The sequence below is a fragment of the Vulpes vulpes genome, chromosome 7 (genome assembly GCF_048418805.1).
Source record: "Vulpes vulpes isolate BD-2025 chromosome 7, VulVul3, whole genome shotgun sequence".
Taxonomy (NCBI): Eukaryota; Metazoa; Chordata; class Mammalia; order Carnivora; family Canidae; genus Vulpes; species Vulpes vulpes.
In genome coordinates this window covers 25,929,707-25,954,267 of record NC_132786.1, presented here as the reverse complement: position 1 = coordinate 25,954,267, position 24,561 = coordinate 25,929,707, and the positions used below count along the sequence as shown (strand labels likewise).

The 24,561-nt window shown below is 36.8% G+C and overlaps 1 protein-coding gene across 20 annotated transcripts in view; it reads left to right on the top strand.

Annotated features, from left to right (window-relative positions):
* PSD3 (pleckstrin and Sec7 domain containing 3) overlaps positions 1-24,561 on the top strand; it is a 577,475-nt gene that overhangs the window by 413,357 nt on the left and 139,557 nt on the right. The gene's annotated exons all lie outside the window — the stretch shown is intronic.

The following is a 24,561-nucleotide window of genomic DNA, read 5'->3' as shown; positions in this document are numbered from 1 at the left end:
AAGATAACCTACAGAATGGAAGATGGTATTTGCAAATGACATATCTGATAAAGGGTTAGTATCCAAAATCTATAAAGAATTTCTCAAACTCAACAAAACAAATAATCCAGTTAAGAAATGGGTAGAAGACATGAATATACATTTTTTTCCAAAGAAGATATCCAGATAACTAACAAACATATAAAAAGATGTTGAATATCACTCATCATCAGGGAAATACAAATCAAAACCCAAAATGACATACCACCTAACACCTATCAGAATGGCAAAAATTAACAACACAGAAAACAACACATGTTGGTGAGGATGCAGACCTTCTTGCACTGTTGGGGGGAATGCAAACTGATTCAGCCACTTGGGAAAACAGTATGGAAGTTCCTGATAACATTAAAAATAAAGCTACCCTACAACTCGGCAATTGCACTACTAGATTATTTACCCAAAGGATACAATAGTACAAATTTCGAATGGGTACATTCACCCCAATCTTTAGAGCAGAATTGTCAACAATAGCCAAAATATGGAAAGTGCTCAAGTATCTATAGACTGATGAATAGTAATGAATATGTGGCAGAATAGTCATCAAAAAGAATGAAATTTTGCCTTTTGCAATGACATGAATGGAATTAGAGTGTATTCTACTAAGCAAAATAAGTCCATCAGAGACAGACAAATACCATATGCTTTTACTCATATGAATTTAGAAAACAATACAGATGAACAGAGGGGATGGGTAGGAAAAATACCATAAGATAAAAATAGAGAGAGAGAGACAAACCATAAGAAACTCTTAACTATAGAAAACAAATTGAAGGTTGCTGGAGGGAAGGTGAGTAGGGATGGGCTAAATGGGTGTTGGGAATTAAGGAAAACCATTGTTGTGATAAGCACTTGGTGGTATATGTAAGTGATGAATCACTAAATACTACTCGTGAAACCAATACTACAATATATATTATCTAACTTGAATTTAATTAAAACTTAGAAGAAAAAAATGTATGTTCTGGAGATCAGAAGTATGATGAATATAGACAATATTAAATTATTAAAAACTGTTAACTGAACAAAAGAACAGTCGGCAATAATTGGATTTCCTGAAGTTGGTAAAGAGCCTATACCAAAATCCTGTTTCCAACATCATACTTACTAATGAAAGACTAAATGCTTTCATTTAGTCATCAAGACTAAATGAGACTGAGAAAGGGGGCAAGGATTTATATGCTTACCGCTTTTACTCAACATAATACTGGAATTCTAATCAGTGCAATAAGGCTAGATAAAGGAAAAAACTTAGAAAATTAGATGGGAAAATAAAACTGCCTCAATTCATAGATGACATGATTTTTTATATAAACTTCCAAAGAATCTACCAAAAAGTCCTGGGATTTAGTGCAAAAGAAAAATCATAGTATTTAGTTGTGAGTTCAGCCTTGTTGCAGATTAAAAGATCTACATGGTAAATATATCCCATTTCTATATACTAACAATGAATATAAGGAAACCAAATTAAAAATGAAGATCCATTTACAGTTACTTTAAGGACAAAATATTACTTAGTGCAGTGGATTGATTTGCCCCCCACCCCCCAACCAAAATTCATATGTTGAAGTTCTTACCCCCAGAGTGACTTTATTTGGAGATTAGGCTTTCAGGAAGTAATTGAGGTTAAATGATTTCATAAAGTTAGAGTCCTAATCCAATAGGATTGGTGGCCTTAAAAGAAGAGGAATCTTTCTCTCTCTCTCTCTCTCTCTCTCTCTCTCTCTCTCATTCTCTCTCTCACTCCCCCTCCACATGCATGCACTGAGGAAATGCCATGTGAATACTTGAAGACAGCTCTTCCTAGAACCCAACCATGCTGGCACCCTGATCTCACACTTACAGGCTTCAGAATTGTGAGAAAATAAATTTCTGTTCTTTAAGCCACAGTCTGTGTAATTTGTTATGGCAGCCAAAGCATACTAAGACACTTAAGTATGCCTTTAAAACATGTACAGTATTTATGTGCTCAATATTATAATATTGTGATGAAAGTAATAAACTGAATAAATGGAGAAGCATAGTGTGTTCAGAGGTAGGAAAATTCAGCATATGCAAGATGTCAATTTTTTTCCAAATTGATATGTAGATTTAATGCAATTTAATATCCAAATTCTAGCAAGATTTTTGTAGACATAAAGAAGCTTATTTCTAAAACTTCTGTGGAAAGTCATAGGCCCTGGAATAGCTTAAATGTCTTGAAAAAGAATAAAGTATCAGGAATGACTTTATGTGATATGAAGGCCTACTGTATCCTGACACTACTCAAGAGTGTGTGGTGTTAGTGCAGGTATAGTCACACCTATCAATGGAGCAAAATAAAGAACCCAGAAATAGAACCATACATATATGTTCATCTTATTTACAGTGGTGCAAGAACAATTCAGTGGAGGAAAGATAAATTTTTCAACAAGTGGCACTGAAGCAATTGGACATCAACAGGCAAAAAAGAAAAAAAAATTAAATTAAAAAAAATTTAAATCTTGATCTAAACATAACATCTTATATAAAAACTAACTCAAAGTGAATCACAAAGTTAAATATAAAACTTTAAAACTTCAAGGAATAAAAACACAATCTTTGGAGTTTAGGGCCAAAGAGTTCTTAGGTCTGACAACAAAAACATGATCAATAAAGGAGAAATTGATAAATTCGATGTCATAAAGATTAAAAACTTGCTGTGTGAATTCCATTGTAAAGAGGATAAAATATAAGTACAGGCAAGAGGAAGTATTTGCAGATCAAATTTCTAATAAGGAACTACTATCAAGAATATATAAATAGGTCTCAAAAATCAATAGTAAAAATTAAGAAAAGAAAAACCAGCAAAAATCCAATGAGAAAATGAGTAGACATGAGGCTGTAGAGACATATTGCTGCATATAAGCACATGAAAGATTGTCCAATATCATTAACTGTGATGGAAACTCAAAACCACAATGAGATTTTGTTACACATGTATCAGAATGGCTAAAGTAAAAGTCAGTGACATCCTATGGTGGGGTGGATATGGAGACATTGGATCACTTTGTATTGCTGGTGAGAATGTAAGATGGCAAGGCCACTCTGGAAAACAATTTCTTATAAAACTAAATATGCAATTATTATATACCCCAGCAAATACACTCTTATCTTAAATAAAAATTTATGGCCAAAAAAAAAATTTATGGCCACACACTTTTTATACAAATGTCCATAGTCGATTTATTTGTCATAGCCAAAAATTGGAAACGTGCCAGATGTTCCTTCAACAAGTTAAATGTAAACTGTATTATATACACACCTGGAATACTACACAATAATAATAAAATTAACTATTGATACACCAGGCAACTGGGATGACACAGAGAACTATGCTGAATGAGTAAAAGCCCATCTTTTTTTATTATTATTTATATGTGTCATGAGAGATACAGAGAGAGGCAGAGACACAGGCAGAGGGAGAAGCAGGCTTCCTGCGGGGAGCCCGATGTGGGACTCGATCCCAGGACCCCAGGATCTTGCCCTGAGATGAAGGCAGATGCTCAACCACTGAGCCACCCAGGTGCTCCAATAAAAGCCCAACTTAAATAGCTACATACTATTTGATTTCATTTATATAAAATTTTGGAAATGACAAAGTATTAAAAATGTTGAACATATTTCTGGTACCACTGGTTAGTAACTGCAATGATAGAGTATGAATTTATTATATACGTCATTCAGTTGTGCTGAACTTGCTTTGTGCTAGTCTCAGGATATCAATAACCAATGTTCTGACTGCACTGGCCCTTTTGATTTTATTATAATTGCAAGTTGCCCTCAGCAACAACCATTGGGAAACTTTGAAAATAAGGTTTATGACTTATAAGAAAAAGAGAGATATAAAGAGAAGAAAGAAAGAAAGAAAGAAAGAAAGAAAGAAAGAAAGAAAGAAAGAAGAGAATTTATTATACATATATATAACACTATATATAACACAATATTCTGTGTGTGTATATATATAAACGTGTGTATATATTTATACACAACAGAATATTACTCAGCCATCAAAAAGAATGAAATCTTGGCATTTGCAACAAGGTGGATAGAACTAGAACATATTATACTAAGTGAAATAAATCAGCCAGTGAAAGACAAATATCAAATTATTTCATTCATATGTGGAATTTAAGAAACAAAACAGACGAACATAGGAGAAGAAGGGGAAAAAAGAGAGAGGAAAGCAAACCATAAGAGACTCTTAAGGACAGAGAACAAATGGAGGGTCACTGGAGGGATGGGGAGAGAGGCTAGATGGGTGATGGATGTTAAGGAAGGCACTTGTTATGATGAACACAGGGTGTTAAATGTAAGTTGATGAATCATTGAATTCTACTCCTGAAGTCAATATTACACTGTATGTAAACTAATTAGAATTTAAATAGAGGGACACCTAGGTGGCTCAGTGGTTGAGCCTCTGCCTTCAGCCCAGGTCCTGATCCTAGACACCACATCAGGCTCCCTGCATGAAGCCTGCTTCTCCCTCTGCTTGTGTCTCTGCCTCTTTCTCTCTGTGTCTCTCATGAATAAATAAATAAAATCTTAAAAAAACAAAAAGAATTTAAATAGAAATTGGGGGTAGGGTGGGTGGGAAGGGAACCATTAAAAAAAAAAAAAGGAATTCTAAGCATGTGAGTACAATCGAACTCTTTAGAAATGTATTTGGAAATCCAGAAGGGAATTTTTTGGCTTCCCAGCTAATCTTCTCCATGCTCTACCCAACTCCTATTTGTTGGACTTTCAGAAATATCTGGTTGAACTGGTTTGTCTCAGTGAAGCTGCTGCTGCTTAGAGATGTACCAGAGTGGCTGAACTGTTTCTGAATGCATCTGCTCTTCTCTTTTGAGAGGTGGTCAGTATAAGTAAATTTGGAATATATTTTATGCCACTCATATCTAATGTGCTTTAAAATATATCCCTTTTCATGTTTAAGACATTAAAAAAATCAGAACAATAGTGAAGGCTACGGTGAGAAGAGTTCACGCTTCCATCAAGGTAGGAAGACAGAAAAAAAATAAAGAAATAAGAAAGCATCCAAGGGGGAGGCGCCCCGCGAGGAGCTGGGCTGGCTGCGAGGTGAGTGCCCCAGGACAGGAAAGCCCAGGCCCGAAGAAGCAGGAGCTTCACCAATCTTCCCAAACACAAAGGCGCTTGCAGGGAGCTCAGGCAGGAACCCAGGAGGGGCAGTGGAGCCCCCGGGCTCCCAGGGGCACTAACAGAGGAGGTGCCCCCCGGGAGAGAGCGAGCCACACACCGCGGGCGAGCTCCCTAAAGGGCTGGAGCGTTGGACTGGCAGGGCCCCAGGAGCAGCTTAGGCGGCAGCTCCGCATGGAGGGGCCTGCGCCACTCCAGGACCGTGATTTAGTGGCAGAGGCCCCAGGGCGCAGGGGGACACAGCTCAGGATCCAGGAAAGGCGGACACTGACAGGGCCCAGGACAGTGAGGGTGCTCATGCCACATGGTGGCCCTGAGCTGTGCAGATCAGGGCCCCTGCCACGGGAGCATCCAGGCCACTGCAGACTGGGAGCTGCAGTAGTTACTGCGGGACCTGACTCTGGAGCTGCAGAGCTGGCTGCCACCACTGTTGTTGTTCTTCCTGGTGTCACCTTGTACCTGGGACTGAGCAGGGGCCTCACAGGATAAACAGATCCCACTGAGCCATGCATCTGGCAGGAGGAGGGGCAATTCCCTCAGGTACACAAACCTGAGAATCAGCACAACAGGCCCCTCCCCCAGAAGACCATCTGGAAGGACAGGAGAAAGCAAGTTCTTGACCATGCAGTGCTGGAAACTTCCAGGGGAAGTCTAGGGACTTACAGTATATAGAATTAGAGGATACCCCTCCTTGTTTTTCGTTTTCTCTTTGTTCTCCCCCCCCCCCGTTTTTTTTTTCTCTCTTTTTCTCCTTTTTCCAGTACAGCTTGTTTTTAGCCACTCTGCACTGAGCAAAATGACTAGAAGGAAAAACTCACCACAAAAGAAAGAATCAAGAACAGTACTCATTCCCACAGAGTTACAAAATTTGGATTACAATGCATGTCAGAAAGCCAATTCAGAAGCACAATAAAAAGCTACGGGTTGCGCTAGAAAAAAGCATAAAGGATTCAAGAGACTTAATGACTGCAGAATTTATATCCAATCAGGCAGAAATTAAAAAACAATTGAATGAGATGCAATCCAAACTGGAGGTCCTAATGATGAGGGTTAACAAGGTGGAACAGTGAGTGACATAGAAGACAAGTTGTTGCCAAGGAAGGAAGCTGAGGAAAAAAGAGAAAAGCAATTAAAAGATCATGAGGATAGGTTAAGGGAAATAAATGACAGCCTCAGAAGGAAAAATCTACATTTAATTGGGATTCCCGAGGGCGCTGAAAGGGACAGAGGTCCAGAGACTATATTTGAACAAATCATAGCTGAGAACTTCCCTAACTTGGGAAGGGAAACAGGCATTCAGATCCAGGAGATAGAGAGATTCCCCACCCCCGCCAAAGTCCATTAAAACCGCTCAACACCTCGACATTTAATAGTGAAACTTGCAAATTCCAAAAATAAAGAGAAGATCCTTAAAGCAGCAAGAGACAAAAGATCTCTAACCTTTATGGGGAGAAGTATTAAGTTAACAGCAGACCTCTCCACAGACACCAGGCAGGCCAGAAAGGGCTGGCAGAATATATTCAGAGTCCTAAATGAGACGAATATGCAGCCAAGAATACTTTATCCAGCAAGGCTCTCATTCAGAATAGAAGGAGAGGTAAAGAGCTTCCAAGATAGGCAGAAACTGAAAGAATATGTGACCACAAAACCAGCTCTACAAGAAATATTAAGGGGACCCTGTAAATGAAAGAGCAAGTCCAAGGAAATAGTCCACAAAAACAGGGACTGAATAGGTATCATGATGACACAAAATTCATATCTTTCATTAGTAACGCTGAACGTGAATGGGCTAACGATCCCCTCAAAAGACACAGGGTTTCAGGGATCCCTGGGTGGCGCAGCGGTTTGGCGCCTGCCTTTGGCCCAGGGCGCGATCCTGGAGACCCGGGATCGAATCCCACATCAGGCTCCCGGTGCATGGAGCCTGCTTCTCCCTCCGCCTGTGCCTCTGCCTCTCTCTCTCTCTCTCTGTGACTGTCATAAATAAAAAAAAAAAAGAAAGTCTCTCTCTCTCTCTCTCTTTAAAAAAAAAAAAACAAAAGACACAGGGTTTCAGACTGGATAAGAAAGCAAGATCCATCTATTTGCTGTCTATAAGAGACTCATTTTAGAGCTAAGGACACCTACAACCTGAAAATAAAAGGATGGAGAACCATCTACCATTCAGCTGGTCCTCAGAAGAAAGCAGGAGTAGCCATCCTTATATCAGATAAATTAAACTTTATCCCAAACACTGTAGTAAGAGATGAATAGGGACACTATATCACACTTAAATGATCTATCCAATAAGAGGACCTAACAATCATGAATATTTATGCCCCAAATGTGGGAGCTGTCAAGTATATCAATTAATAACCAAAGTTAAGACATACTTAGATAATACACTTAACTTGGAGACTTGAATACGGCGCTTTCTACAATCGATAGATATTCTAAGCACAACATCTCCAAAGAAACAAGAGCTTTCAATGATACACTTGACCAGATGGATTTTACAGATATTTACAGAACTTTATATCCAAACGCAACTGAATACACATTCTTCTCAAGTGCACATGGAACTTTCTCCAGAATGGACCACATACCGGGTCACAAATTAGGTCGTAACCGACACCAAAACATTGGAATCGTCCCTTGCGTATTTTTAGACCATAATACTTTGAAACTAGAACTAAACGACAAGAAGAAGTTTGGAAGAAAATCAAACACGTGGAGGTTAAAGACCATCCTGCTAAAAGATGAAAGGGTCAACCAGGAAATTAGAGAAGAATTAAAAAGATTCATGGAAACTAATGAGAATGAAGATACAACCGTTCAAAATCTTTGGGATACAGTAAAAGCAGTCCTGAGGGGGAAATACTTGGCAATACAAGCATCCATCCAAAAACTGGAAAGAGCTCAAATACAAAAGCTAATCTTGCACCTAAAGGGGCTGGAGAGGAACAGCAAATGAAACCTTCAACCAGAAAAAGAAGACAGTTAATAAAGATTTGAGCAGAACTCATTGAAATAGAGACCAAAAGAACTATAGAACAGATCAACAAAACCAGGAGTAGGTTCTTTGAAAGAAATAATAAGATAGATAAACCATTAGCTAGCCTTATTCAAAAGAAGAGAGAAAAGACTCAAATTAATAAAATCATGAATGAGAAAGGAGAGATCACCACCAATACCAAGGAAATACAATTTTTTAAAATGTATTATGAGCAGCTATACGCAAATAAATTAGGCAATCTAGAAGAAATGGATGCATTTCTGGAAAACCACAAACTACCAAAACTGTAACAGGAAGAAATAGAAAACCTGAACAGGCCAATAACCAGGGAGGAAATTGAATCAGTCATCAAAAACCCCCCAAGACACAAAAGTCCAGGGCCAGATGGCTTCCCCGGGGAATTCTATCAAACGTTTAGAGAAGAAACCATGCCTAATCTACTAAAGCTGTTCAGAAAGACAGAAAGAGATGGAGTACTTCCAAACTCGTTCTATGAGGGCAGCATCACCTTAATTCCAAAACCAGACAAAGACCCCACCAAAAAGGAGAATTATAGGCCAATATTCCCGATGAACACAGATGCAAAAATTCTCAACAAGATACTAGCCAATAGGATCTAACAGATTATTCACCATGACCAAGTGGGATTTATCCCCAGGATGCAAAACTGGTTCAACACTCATAAAGCAATCAGTATGATTGATCATATCAACAAGAGAAAAAACAAGAACCATAAGATCCTCTCAATAGATGCAGAGAAAGCATTTGACAAAATACAGCAACATTCCTGCTCAAAACTCTTCAGAGTGTAGGGATAGAGGAAACATTCCTCAGCATCGTAAAAGCCATCTACGAAAAGCCCAGAGCAAATATCATTCTCAATGGGGAAACACTGGGAGCCTTTCCCCTAAGATCAGGAACAAGACAGGGATGTCCACTCTCACTACTGCTATTCAACATAGTATTTGAAGTCGTAGCCTCAGCAATCAGGCAAAAAAAAGAAATAAAAGGCATTTAAATTGGCAAAGAAGAAGTCAAACTCTCCCTCTTCGCCAATGACATGATACTGTACATAGAAAACCCAAAAGCCTCCACCCCAAGATTTCTAGAACTCATACAGCAATTTGGCAGTGTGGCAGGATACAAAATCAGTGCCCAGAAATCAGTGGCATTTGTATACACTAACAATAAGACTGAAGAAAGAGAAATTAAGGAGTCAGTCCCATTTACTATTGTTACCCAAAAGCATAAGATACCTAGGAATAAACATAACCATAGAGGTAAAGGATCTATACCTGAAAAACTACAGAACACTTCTGAAAGAAATTGAGGAAGAGAAAAAGAGATGGAAAAATATTCATGCTCCTGGATTGGAAGAATTAATATTGTGAAAATGTCAGTGTTTCCCAGGGCAATTTACACACTTAATGCAATCCCTATCAAAATACTGTGGACTTTCTTCAGAGAGTTGGAACAAATTAAGATTTGTGTGGATTCAGAAAAGACCCCAAATAGCCAGAGGAATATTAAAAAAGAAAACCAGAGCTGGGGGCATCACAATGCCAGATTTCAGGTTCTACTACAATGCTGCGGTCATCAAGACGGTGTGGTACTGGCACAAAAACAGACACGTAGATCAATGGAACAGAATAGAGAATCCAGAGAATGGGCTGAATGCAATGGAGTGTGCATTACACTTGGAAAAGAGCGTGAATCAGTCACTACTGGAACTGCACAAACTGGCCACTGATAAAAATGACCCCCACTTGTGTGACTTCATTGAGACTCATTACCTGAACGAGCAGGTGAAATCCATCAAAGAATTGGGTGATCATGTAACCAACCTGCGCAAGATGGGGGCTCCCGAATCTGGCATGGCAGAGTATCTCTTTGACAAGCACACCCTGGGAAACAGTGATAGTGAGAGCTAAGCCTTAGGCTGTCTTCCCATAGCCACAGGGTGACTTCCCTGGTCACCGAGGCAGTGCATGCATGTTGGGGTTACCTTTACCTTTTCTATAAGTTGTACCAAAACATCTACTTCTTTCGTTTGTATCATTCCTTCAAATAAAGTAATTTGGTAAAAAAAAAAACACACACACAACTTTATGGTCATCTAATATTCGACAAAGTAGGAAAGACTATCCACTGGAAAAAAGTCTCTTCAAAAAATGATGCTGGGAAAATTGGACAGCCACGTGCAAAAGAATGAAGCTAGACCATTCTCCTACACCATACACAAAGGTAAACTCAAAATGGATGAAAGTTCTAAATGTGAGACAAGAGTCCATCAAAATCCTAGAGGAGAACACAGGCAAAAACCCTTTTTGAATTTGGCCACAGCAACTTCTTGCAAGATACATCCATGATGCAAGAGAAACAAAAGCAAAAATGAATTATTGGGACTTCATCAAGAGAAGAAGCTTCTGCACAAATAAACAGTCAACAAAGTAAAAGACAACCTATAGAATGGGAGAAGATATTTGCAAATGACCTATCACATAAAGGGCTAGTATCCAAGATCTATAAAGAACTTATGAAACTCAACATCCAAGAAACAAACAATCCAATCATGAAATGGGCAAAAGACATGAACAGAAATTTCACAGAGGAAGACACAGACATGGCCAACAAGCACATGAGAAAATGCTCCAGGTCACTGCCCATCAGGGAAATACAAATCAAAACCACAATGAGACACCACCTCACACCAGTGAGAATGGTGAAAATTGAAAATTAACAAGAAAGGAAACAACAAATGTTGGAGAGGATGTGGAGAAAGGGGATCCCTCTTGCACTGTTGGTGGGAATGTGAACTGGTATGGCCACTGTGGAATGGTGTGCGGAGGTTCCTCAAAGAGTTAGAAATAGACCTGCCCTACGACCCAGCAATTGCACTGCTGGGGATTTACCCCAAAGATACAGATGCAGTGAAACACCAGGACACCTGCACCCCAGTGTTTCTAGCAGCAATGTCCACAATAGCCAAACTGTGAAAGAAGCCTCGGTGTCCATCAAAAGATGAATGGATAAGGAAGATGTGGTTTATGCATACAATGGAATATTAGCCATTAGGAATGACAAATTGGCCACGTGCAAAAGAATATTCGTTGACCATAAAGTTGTGGGGCCCACCATTTGCTTCTACATGGATGGAACTGGAAGGTATTATGCTGAATGAAATAAGTCAATCAGGAAAAGGACAAACATTATATGGTCTCATTCATTTGGGGAATATAAAAATTAGTGAAAGGGAAAGGAGAGAAAATGAGTGAAAATGTCAGGAGGGTGACAAAACATGAGAGACACCTACCTCTGGGAAACAAACAAGGGGTAGTGGAAGGGGAGGTGGGCGGGGGGTTGGGGTGACTGGGTGATGGGCACTGAGGGGGGGCACTTGGCGGGATGAGCACTGAGTATTATGCTAAATGTTGGCAAATTGAACTCCAATAAAAAATATTTTAAAAAAATAAATGTTATTTTTTTAAAAGGGAGAATTATGCAATTCCAAACAGGTGACAGGACTGTTAACAGACTTTCTACACTGATATTTCTTTCTCCTTTGATCTCTAATTCTTCTAAAAAATCTCTCCCCAGATCACATTTCTTCATTTTCTTTCCTGTAGTTTTCTCCTTGGCTAGAGGTTATGACATTAAATTTATTTTGCCCCTGATGGCCTGGATTAAAATAAACAGAAGAGGGGCAGCCCAGGTGGCTCAGGGGTTTAGTGCTGCCTTCAGCCCAGGGTGTGATCCTGGAGACCCGGGATCGAGTCCCACATCAGGCTCCCTGAATGGAGCCTGCTGCTCTCTCTCTCTCTCTCTCTCTCTCTCTCTCTGTGTGTCTCATGAATAAATAAATAACATCTTTTAAAAAAATGAACAGAAGGGTATCCATATAACTTAAGACATACCTTTTCTAATTACTTTAAATAAATGTATTCTTACAGCTGAAAGAGAACTTTAAAAAACTTCTCCCATCATACCATAAAGTTAAGTATTCCAGATGGCAACTAAGGTATCTTTATGGCTCACCATCAACTGGAAGTTCCTTTAGCAGCCTCTTTTGTTATCTGTTAGCTCAATACACATATTGCTCACAAAATCTGGCAGTTGTTGCACATTAGTCTTTCATCCTTTGAAAATATGAAATGTGATCATTAAATAATTTTATAGAATAATTATTTCAAATAATAATTTAATGATATTAAACATGTTTCTTAATTTGTGGAAGTTCAAGGATATAATAACATATTACATCTATTCAGAATTAAGGACCATATATCAAATTTAAACATAAAGATACTGAAAAGTATGATTTCCTAACTGGACAAGGAGTCAAAGTAGAAGAGAATGAATTTTATCTGAATAACTATCTGGTTATCAACATCAATTGGTTTACACACCTTACCAGAGTATTTTACATTTAAAATTTTTTTTCTGAAATGTTATTTGCTTAATACTGACAATAAAAAAGCTTTATCTTGTCGCTTGATACATCCTGATTTAGGAATCTAGTGTTAAATAATAAATATTGTTAGGGATTCCTGGGTGGCGCAGTGGTTCGGCGCTTGCCTTTGGCCCAGGGCGCGATCCTGGAGACCCGGGATCGAATCCCACATCAGGCTCCCAGTGCATGGAGCCTGCTTCTCCCTCTGCCTGTGTCTCTGCCTCTCTCTCGCTCTCTGTGTGACTATCATAAATAAATAAAAATTAAAAAAAAAAAGAAAGAAACCAAATAAAACTTTATTTAAAATAAATAAATAAATAAATAAATAAATAAATAAATAAATAAATATTGTTAGTCTAAAAACTCCAGAAAGTTTAGAAGTTGTTGGTAAGTTATTGATTTTGATTACTATATAAAAAGGCAAATTATGGGACATGAAGAGCAAATATTTTATTAGAAAAGGTTGAAAGCTAATATTTACAAATCAGTAATAAAATAGTAGAAGGGCAGCCCTGGTGGCTCAGCAGTTTAGCACCGCCACCAGCCCAAGGTGTGATCCTGGGGACCCGGGATCCAGTCCCACATCAGGCTCCCTGCATGGAGCCTGCTTCTCCCTCGGCCTGAGTCTCTGCCTCTCTCTCTCTCTTTCTCTCTCTCTCTCTCTCTCTGATGAATAAATAAATAAAATCTTTTTTAAAAAATAAAATAAAATAAAATAAAATAAAATAAAATAAAATAAATAGTAGAAAATATGTAAAAATGAACTACTACATAAAGCCTGAGGATCTTGGTTTTATATAATTTCCTACTAACCTGTAGAAGCTTTCAATCCATCAAATAACTTTTTCATTGCAATTCTCCAATATGCTGTAAGAAGAAATGCAAATAATAAAAAGAAATAGACTGTGAGACATGGAAATAATGAGAAGAAAATATTCCAGGAAGATTTGTGTACTACGAATGTTCTTTACTTTTACCCTCTTCCTGAGAATGAGTGTAAAGAAGTGAAATATAAAAAATATAACAACTTCAACAATATAACTGTGATTTCATTCTTCTTAAATCAAACCTACAACAGTCAACGGATAAGACTGTCTAGGGTCCACTTTTTAGCTCTCAGACTTTAAAAGAACTTTCTTATTTATATAAATTTGGTATATGCTATTCAAAAATGCTTAAATTGGGATTTTAGCAATAATTTTCTCATATAATGTGTTCTCATTCAGTATTCCCTGATTGTTTAATAAGCCCAGAGAGATTTATTTCCTCCTTTTTGGGTCAAAAATAAATTATTAATCACTTTGAAGATAATTCCTCTACATTATATTGAAAGACTAATAGTTTTCTTTTATTTAATATTTTTAGAAAATTTTATTTGGATAATTGTAGTTTCATATGGAGTTGTTAGAAAAAATATAGAGAGATACCTTGTACATTTTTGCCCAGCTTCCCCTAATGATAAGATTTACCAAACCATGGTATAATATCAAAAACAGGATATGGACATTGATTTATCTAATGTTACTTAGATTTTCTTAGTTTTCCTTGTACTCATTTGTATGTCTGTGTATGTATTAAATTCTATACCATTTTATTACCTATGAAGGTTCATGTATACACTGCCACAGTCAAGATACTGAACAGCTCCAGTACCACAAGGACCCTTTTATAACCATACTCCCCTCCCTCTGCCTCTGCTAATCCACTATCCCTAAATCCTGGCAAGCACTAATCTGCCCTCCATTTCTAAAATTTTATTATTTCAAAATGTTGTGTAAATGAAATCTTACAGTATGTAACCTCTGAGCTTGGCTTTTTTGGCTCTGCATAATTATCTGGAAATTTGTTTTAGTTGTTGCATGAATCAAATAGTTACTTTATTTTTACTGATGAATAGTATTCCATGATATGTTTGTTTAGCCATCTACCTATTGAAGGATACCTGGGCTGATTTTTTGCCCTTATGTTCATGTATAGGTTTTTGTACAAACATAAGTTTTGATTTCTCTGGGATAAATGCCCAAAGGTATAACTGCTGAGTTCTATGGTAGTTTCATGCTTAGTTTTTTGAGAAACTGGAACTTTTTTCTATAGTGATATTACTTTACATTCCCACCAGCAAGTATGAGTGACCTAGATTCTATAGGATCCTCATCAACATTTGGTGTTGTCATCATTTCTATTCTGATAGGTATGCAGTGATGGTTCAACGTAGTTTTAAATTGCATTTCCTTGATGCCTAATGATGTTGAACATCTTTTCATGTGTTTTTTTAATACCTGTATATCTTCCATGGTGAAATACACCTTCACATATTTTTCCCCATTTTCTAATTGGATTGTTTGTATTTTATGTTGCTGAATTTTGAAGGTTCTTTAAATATCATAGCTATTAGTCATTTGTCAGATATGTCATTTACAAATATTTTCTCCCAGACTGCAGGTTGTCTTTCACTGTCTCCACACTACTTTCACAAAGCAAAAGCTTTTCATTTTTATTAAAGCAAAAGCTTTAATTTATCAGTTTTTTCCTGAGTCAAGCTTTTCATGTAATATGTTTTTAAATTAATTCACTAGGCAATGTTAAATATAAATTACATAACTCAAATGTTACCGATCAGTATATAGTGAAAAATAAATCTCCCTCACAAACATATCCTCTATCAGAGTTCTCCTCCCTCTAAGGAACAAACATTGGCATCTTAATATGTTTTAGAGATATTCTATGCATATATTTGTATATAAATATAGAACTGACTGGTTCTTTTGATGGTTCTATATATTTCATTGAATAGATGTTCTGTAGTTACGGAACCAGTTTTAAAATGCATTAAAATTATATACATTGCTTTTCCCTGTATTTTCAGATACATTGTTTTTAAGAGAATGCATATTGTTTGTTCAAATATTCTCTGCCCCTCTCTCTTAAGCCTGTCCTTATGAGAGGATTATACATCTGTTCCTGAAGATATCATGTAAGGTGCTTAAGCTAACAAAATATTTGTGTCTCTTCTGAGTAGAAACCTTAAGAACTACCACATAGTTCCATCATCTCTCTTTTCCCTGTCACAAAAGTGACATCACCCAGATGGAGACTGCTACTTCAGCCTGCGCTCTACAATAGAGAGTAGAGGTACAGCCAACCTAGGGGCAATATCTAATTTTGAGTGACATGCCAAAAAACCTGTTGCCATAGGCCACTGAGATTTGGGGGTTGTTTGTTACTATTGCACCACAACTAAGTGATATAGAAGCTGGAAACACAAACGTGCACCCTAAGCAACAACAACAACAGTAGCAAAGCCACTAAAAATATCACTGTCATTAGCTCTGCTGCTGGGAGTGGTTAGTGAGGAAATTATTACTGGAGGCTGGAATGAACTCATAGTGTTGGCGAGTCTATCAACTTCAACAACTGAGAAGGCAGATAATGTACTGAATATACTTATGCCTTAAAAGAAATGAGGAAATACAATGTTACAGGAGTATCTGGTTAATATTGGCTGTAATGGAGAAGTTACTAGAAAAGAAGTTACTAGAAATGAACCCAGGAAAGAACTGACTGAGTAGAAAGCAGAGATAAAAGAAAACAGAGAGAATCCAGAAATTCTGGGTCCTCTATGGTAAACAAAAATAAACTATTTTTCATCTTCTACAAACAGAAGACAACCCCAAGGATTTCTTTAAGTGACCAAGGGCATTTAAAAATAAGGCTTCTAAAAAAATAATAAAAATAAAGCTTCCGGCAAAGACACACACACACACACAAAAAGAAAAACTTTTATCACCAAATAGTACAGACTTAATTTTTTTTTTTTAGATTTTATTTATTCATGAGAGACACACACAGAGAGAGAGAGAGAGAGGCAGAGAAACAGGCAGAGGGCGAAGCAACCTCCATGCAGGGAGCCAGACGTGGGACTCGATCCTGAGTCTCCAGGATCATGCCCTGAGCAGAAGGTGGCGGTAAACCACTGAGCCCCCGGGGCTGCTGAATACAGACTTAATTTGGACTTTGAAATTAGGCCATTGACTCACTTTTTTTGTTTTACTGAAGTATATTTGATATACTATATCATATTGATTACAGATATACAACATAGTGATTTAGCATTTATATGCATTACAAAATAATTACCATAAGTCTAACTACCTTCTGTCACCATGCATAGTGATTACAGTGTTACTATTATTCCCTATGCTATACTTTATATCCCCATGACCTACATACTTTATAACTAGAAGTTTACCTCTTAATCCCTTCCCAAATTTTGCCCATCCCTCCTACTCCAACACCACTAGTTTGTTCATTGTATTTGTGTTTCTATTTTATCTGTCTCTTAGATTCTATATATAAGTGAAATCATACAGATTTTGTCTTTCTTTGTCTTATTTCACATAGCATAATACTCTCTGGGTTTATCTATGTTGTCAAAATGCCAAGATTTCATGCTTTTTTTATGGCTAAATATGCCGTCTTTTTTATACACACACATACACACAAACATGCATATATATGTGTATGTGTGTTCATGTGTATATATTCTTCATCCATTCATTTATTGATGGACATTTAGGTTCCTTCTATATCTTGATGATTGTAAATAATGCTGCAGTGAACAAAGTGGCACATGTATCTTTTAAAGTTATTTTCATTTTCTTTGGGTAAATATCCAAAAGCAGTATTGCTGGATCATATGGTAGTTCTATTTTTAATTTTTTAAGGAACCTCTGTATTGTTTTCTATAGTGGGTACAATAATTTACATTTCCACCAACAGTTTCTGAGGGTTCCCTTTCTTTATATTCTCACCAACATTTATTTGTTGTCTTTTTAATAATAGCTATTCTGACAAGTGTTAGGTGTTCTCTCATTATGGTTTTTATTTGTGTTTCCCTGATAACTAATCATGTTGAATTTATTTTCATGTATTTGTTAGCCATCTGTTGTATCTTCTTTGGAAAAATACCTATCCAGATCCTCTGTCAGTTTTTTAATCACCTTGTTTTTTTGCTATTGAGTTGTATGAGTTCTTTATGTATCTTGGATAATTCCTTATCACATATACCATTTGCAAATATCCTCCCTCATTCAATCGGCTGCCTTTTTTGTTTTGTTGATGGTTTCCTTCACTATGTAAAATATTTTTTATTTCATATAGTCATAATTGTTTATTTTTGCTTTTGTTGCCCTTGCCTGAGGAGACAACTCCAAAAAACACTATAAAACTAATGTCCAAGAGTTTATTGCTTTTATTTTTCTCTTAGCGTCTTTATGGTTTCAGGTCTTGCATCTAGGTCTTTAATCCGTTTTGAGTTTATTTTTGTGTGTGGTATAAGAAAGTGGCCCAGCTTCATTCTTTTGTGTGTAGTTGTCCAGTTTTCCCAACACCATCTGTTGAAGAGAATGTCTTTTTCCCATTGGTATTCTTGTCTTCTTTGTCATAGATTGATTGACCAGAAAAGCCTGAGTTATTTCAGGGCTATTTTGTTCCATTGATCTATGTGGTTTTGTGCCAGTACCATACTAATTTTGATTACTATAACTTTATAATATAGTCTGAAATCAAGGAGATTGATACCTACAGAATTGTTATCTTTTCTCAAGATTACTTTGGCTATACAAGGTCTTTTGTGCTTCCATAGATATGTAATGCTATGAAAAATAACAGTGGTATTTTAGTAGGTATTCCATTAAATGTGTAGATTTCATTGGGTATTATGGAAATATTCACAATATTCTTCCAATTCATGAGCACAAGATATCTTTCCATTTATATGCCATCTTCCTTTTCTTTCAGCAGTGTCTTATAGTTTTCAGCGTACAGGTCTTTCCCCTTGGTTACATTTATTCCTAGAAATTTTGTCCTTTTTTTTTTAATTTTTATTTATTTATGATAGTCACAGAGAGAGAGAGAGAGAGAGAGAGAGAGGCAGAGACATAGGCAGAGGGAGAAGCAGGCTCCAAGCACCGGGAGCCTGATGTGGGATTCGATCCCGGGTCTCCAGGATCGCGCCCTGGGCCAAAGGCAGGCGCCAAACCGCTGCGCCACCCAGGGATCCCCAGTACACTTACTCTTGATGGGAAGTAAGGAGAAGAAGTGGATATACCTGAATAGGTGTCATTCAACTGAGAGCTGAATTATCAAAGGAAGCCCATAAAAATCTTTGCACACAGAGATCATGGATTTAAGTATTCTAGCAAGGAAGTAGATCATGCAAAGCCTTAAGATGAGAAGGATCAAATGAAGCTAATGCCTATTAAGGTGCTTACTTAAATTTTCTTAGCACATAGAAAGAACCTAATTGCCCTTTCTGCTACAGAATATTATCATCATCATCTTGGAAATTCCATGGCCAATGGAAGATTCATTGAGTAAACTAAAGAGAACAATATAATGTCATTCTTTAATGTCATTTTTAAGCAACATATGATATATTCTTAGCAGAAGTGTTTAAAAGAAACAAGTGTAAAATCTCAGTTGTGTGTGAATAGTGAAATTATTAGAAAGTAATATACCAAAATGTCAACAATGATAGTCTCTGATTTGATTGGTGAATTTATAGTTTTTTTATGTATTTTTTTCACTTATTTCTCTTTATTTTTTGTTTACTTTTGTATTTTTGCTATTAATACTGAGGAAGCATGATTTACAATTTCAGGGAAAATCAATATTTTATGTTAAAACATTTGTTATTTATTTTTTTTAAAGATTTTGTTTATTTATTCATGAGAAACAGAGAGAGAGAGAGAGAGAGAGAGAGATGCAGGCAGAGGGAGAAGCAGGCTCCATGCAGGGAGCCCAACATGGGACTGGATCCCAGGTTTCCAGGATCATGCCCTGGGCCAAAGGCAGTATTAAACCGCTGAGCCACCCAGGCCCAAACATTTGTTATTTAAAATGTGACATTAATCCAATTGTATCTTTTAATGTTCTAATGAAGTAGAATTATATCTAAAAATCTAGAGAAACATTTGCAAAATAATGATAAATCAAAAAAGATGTTACAAACATGTATCATAGCGGAGTTAGCAATAAAAAATAATGACTTATGGTAACACGGGTCTGTATTTTCCTTTTTAAAGATTCACTTAATGGTAGTTGTGATACAGTTCTTACCATAAATAAACTGGAGCTAAGGGATGATCATATAGTTGACAAAGGTGGTTTTGTGTTGTTTTAGCAGCAGTAATTTGTTTAAAGTCTGCTTGTTGCACTGGGAATGCATTCCTGTTTGCCTTTTTACAAAGTGGGAAGCACTTTAGAGCACCAGAAATTTAAGTAAATGGAAGAAGTTTGACCTAAATTGGAAAAGCCAAGAATTTAGCACACAGCACCATCCATTCAGATAGAGTCTACGACACCTCTGTGTGAGCAGCCTTGTAGCTTGAGGATCCAGAGTCATATTTCAGAAGAAGGAGCTGGAAGCCTTTCCTAAAGCTTCTAAGTTTGGAGAAGAGTGGAAGACTGCTCTTAAATGCCCTGGAGAACAGATTCTGTCTGGACGCTGCTCATCCTTGCTGCTAGGAATTATTTTTACTGACCTGCAGTAGCTCTTACCTAGGAACATTCTAAAGATGTCAGGAGCCTTGGGCTGTTTTACAATGACAATAGCTTATTTGAATTGCTATTTGTAGAAATGCGTGTTCAGCAGGTCTTTGACTCTGACTTTTCTCAGTCATAACATTCTTATGAAGTTGAAGAAACCTGATTTGATGTCACTTGATAAGCCTATGTGCCTGATCCAGCAGTTACCTGCACTATTCAGATAGACTTAACCTTACATTTTATTTTAGCACTTAGCTCTCTGTAAGTTTTATAATGAGCTCTATAAATTGCTGAAGAAATTATGAAAAAATGTTAGTATGCTTGATTTTCTTGTAGTTCAGTGTTCATACCTTTCATGCATAATGAAGTTATTGAACTTCAGTAACATTTAGCTGTGTCCAACTTGTTAAGATGGTTATTAAAAACAAGTTCTTCTGCATCCTTCTTCACTTTATAAGAATTATGATCATGTTGATTGTAGCTAATTATACTATATTTCATATTTGCAAGTAGCCGAGAGAAAAGATCTTAAACATCTTCATCGTGAGAGAAAAAAAATGCTACTACACTTACTGTGGTGATCATTTCATTATATACAAATATCAAATCATTATATTATATACCTGAAATTAGCATAATGTTATATGTCAGTTATACCTCAATTTAAAAAAAAGGACTTTTGAGGTCTTATTTCTTTCCTAGAATTTTGAAGTTTTACCACAAATGTTCATTGTATAAACTCTTGAAAACCATAGTAATTTGTCAAGCTATATTTGTTCTTTATGAGCCCTTGTCTTTGCTAATAATCTGATTTTCGTATCTAACATCATCTTGCTGATATAATCTGTATAAAAATTTTATCCTGCCTGCTCTTTTCTCTTTAAGCAACCTGAGTTTTCTAACATGTTTCACCTCAATGGTAAAGTAAATTTTTTTAAAGATTTTGTTTATTTATTCATGAGACACAGAGAGGCAGAGACACAGGCAGAGGGAGAAGCAGTCACAGGGAGAAGCAAGCTCCATGCAGGGTGCCTGACACGGTACTCGATCCCAGGTTTCCAGGATCACACCCTGGGGTGAAGATGGTGCTAAACCGCTGAGCCACTGGGGCTGCCCGAGAAAGTAGATTTTTAAAAAATTCTCTTTAGCATTTGTTCAGTCATATCATTTGCATGCCTATTTGGGACTCCGATTTTTTCCATTTTTCTTCCAAGTTTTTAATCTGCTCTCTGAAAATGGCAACAAATTGAAGTACAAACCAGAGGTTCCATTCTAACCTAGAGGGAGCTCAATAATAAATATGCCATATTTCAGACAGATATTAAGTGATCCAGAGAAAAAGCCAAGGGAGAGTTGTTAAATAACAAAAATTAAGCTGAGTAAATTGAAGATCTAATTGGCTTTGTAAACAATTGGGCAGCATCCCATCTAACAAAGAAAAAGGAACTGTAGGAAATAAAAGGTTTTTAAAGGCAGAACATAGAAAAGAAAAGTATTAGCAAAGAATATATTGTTTTAGGCATGGTCACCCTCCTGAGAGGAACTGAAGGGGTCTATCAGTGAATTTCCTAGTGCTGACCTTGAAATTCCATGTCGACTGGCTAAAGGTTATATTCCTGGCAGGGTTGGATAGGAGTTGAAACTGAACTTTGGTCAGGTATTGAGTCTTGGTTTGCTTACTTGGAGCCTTATAAATGAAGGAAGCTCTAAGGATCTTTGTAGAGCAGCTATTGTCTTAGCAACAGATTTTGTTCAATCTTTGAGTTAAGGAGTAGCTTCTGATCATATTTATATTTACTTCTAACCAGAGTAGTATGGTCCCACCAAAGGAAGCAAATCCTGAGTTGTAAATAATTCTGTAGCTCCTTTCTCTACCTTCATGATGTAAATCCCCGAGTCTAACGATGAGATATAACAATTTAGGGCAGAGTTGGAAAACCTGAGAGGCATTACCTGATTATGCAGCAGCCATCTTAGCATTCACAGGCCCAAGGAATAACATCACAGACAAAGATAAACCCTATCAGGATATAAACTACTTCCACTAAGCTGGCACTGTTAATAGACAAGAGTTTGGGTGTGTGGGGGGTGGGGGTGGGGGTTAAGATTTTATTTATTTATTTATTTATTTATTTATTTATTTATTTAAGAAAGAAAGAAAGAGCACAAGCGGGAGGAGGGACAGAGGGAAAGGTAAGGCAGGCTCCTTGCTGAGCAAGGAGCACGATGTAGGACTCAATCCCAGGACTCTGGGGTCATGACTTGAGCCTAAGGGAGATGCTTAACCACTGAGCCGCTCAGGTACCTACAAGTTTTTGATGGCAGATCCAACGATCTGAAAGGCAAACTTTCTCCCATTTGCCATGGCCTGGGAGACCCAGATGGTGGCATTATCTTTTCCAGACCAGTGCCAGAGTAAAGAACAGAAAGGAAAGAAGAAGGGGTTACCTGTTTAGTTAAAGTATGAAATCTTGATCCAGCATGTTGGGAGGAAGCAGTCTACCTCAATGTCAGCGACTTCACTTCCCTCATCAACTTTTTTTAAGATTTTATTTATTTATTCATGAGAGACACAGATAGAGAGAGGCAGAGACACAGGCAGAGGGAGAAGCAGGTTCCATGCCAGGAGCCTAATGTGGGACCGATCCGGGTCTCCAGGATCACACCCTGGGCTGAAGGCGGCGCTAAACCAACTGAGCCACACGGGCTGCCCTCCTCATCAATTTAATTTGGAGTCTCCAACATCTGTACAGCACCACATGTCAGGTGGAGACTTCTTTATTTGTGAGATGCATATCCAAAATTTAAGTCCCTGATTTGTGACTCTCATCTGGGTACTAAGAAAGATCTGGTATAGTCCCTTCCAGGAAGATTTAAGGGCAGTCTTTGCTCTTAATGATTCCAAATCAGAAGAAGAGCAGCCATCCTACTTTTTTTGTATACAGAGATGTTCTAGTAGTTCTAATCACATATATTTACTTGAATTCTTTCTTAACCTTTAGGAACCTTAACTAAAAAGTAAACAACTGTGAGCTGTCTTTTACATTAGCGTTCTGTGAATTTAGCAGATTTATAAATACTTTTTTATGATTTCTAGAAACATGCTTTTTTCCCTCAGGAAATTTCTTAGCATTGCTTAAAACATGTTTACTAATAGCTGCAGATATCTTTAATTCCTGTGTAAAAGGGAGCAAAAAGTGGGTAAGCCTATGTTTAGTGATTAGTGTTTCATTATTTTATCTTATCTGGAAATGTTCTAGATATTTTGATAATTTTCCATTATTTAACTTCACTTAGCAAAACTTTAGAATTTTAAGCTACCAAAGAGATTTGGAAAACTGTTTTTAAGTACGTATGTTTTATAAAACATACTTACTGCTAAAAAAAGTTGACATAAAACCTTTATATCATCCATATATTTATTTAATTTACTTGTTCTCAATAATTATTTTGAGATTACCTGTGAAGACATCAAGAAGCATTAGGCAAAGTCAGCCATTATTCTGTTATTTTTTGCTGACAAGTTTTGCAACAGATATAACATTAACTTACCTGACTCATAAACCCAGAAAGAGTAAGGAAGTTATGTCTGCATTATATTCAATGTTTATAATTCTAAGATAAGTATTTTAATCAAGCCAACAACCTTAAACTAGCTTTAATATAAATATCTTATGGTCACATGAACTTAAAAGCATTTGTGTTGATTTCTATTTTATTTGAGATTTTAAAATAAGTGCTTATTTTTAAACCAATTAAATAGAATGCTTTGCAAATCTCAGCAAATGTAGAAATGAGGTAGAAAATGCTGCATATCTACAATAGATAAACATATAAACAGAGATCTTGTTTTCAGATTTTTTTAGCCATAGGACTGGTATTATGGTATGCAATATTCACTAGTCTGTAAAAGAACAGTTGGATCCAAACTGTTTTACTGGCAAATAGAGTAAATTAAGGTTACCTGCTCAAATGGTTTAAGTTTTTCCTGCTAATATTTATGGAAACAACACATGATTTTTTTACCCTTCTAAATTTAAAATGACCTTTCCTTTTTTCATTCTACTTCTGAAAAGAATTACTTCCCTGAGGTTTGTACTTTTAATATTTTCATCTCTGGCACAGGGAAAGAATGTGAGTTCCTCCAAGAGGAAAACTTTGTTTTTCCAGACCAATAATTTAAAAGCCTTTGAGATAAACAGGATGTTTGGAGATCAGTGTGAAAGAAATAGGTAAATTTTGAATTGCCTCTAGTGCTGCATGTCTGGTTTTGAAAAGACTTGTAAAATAAGGACAGTTTCTTTTCATCTTAATTTTCACTTGGCTGTTTAAGGGTATAAGGCCGCAGTTTATC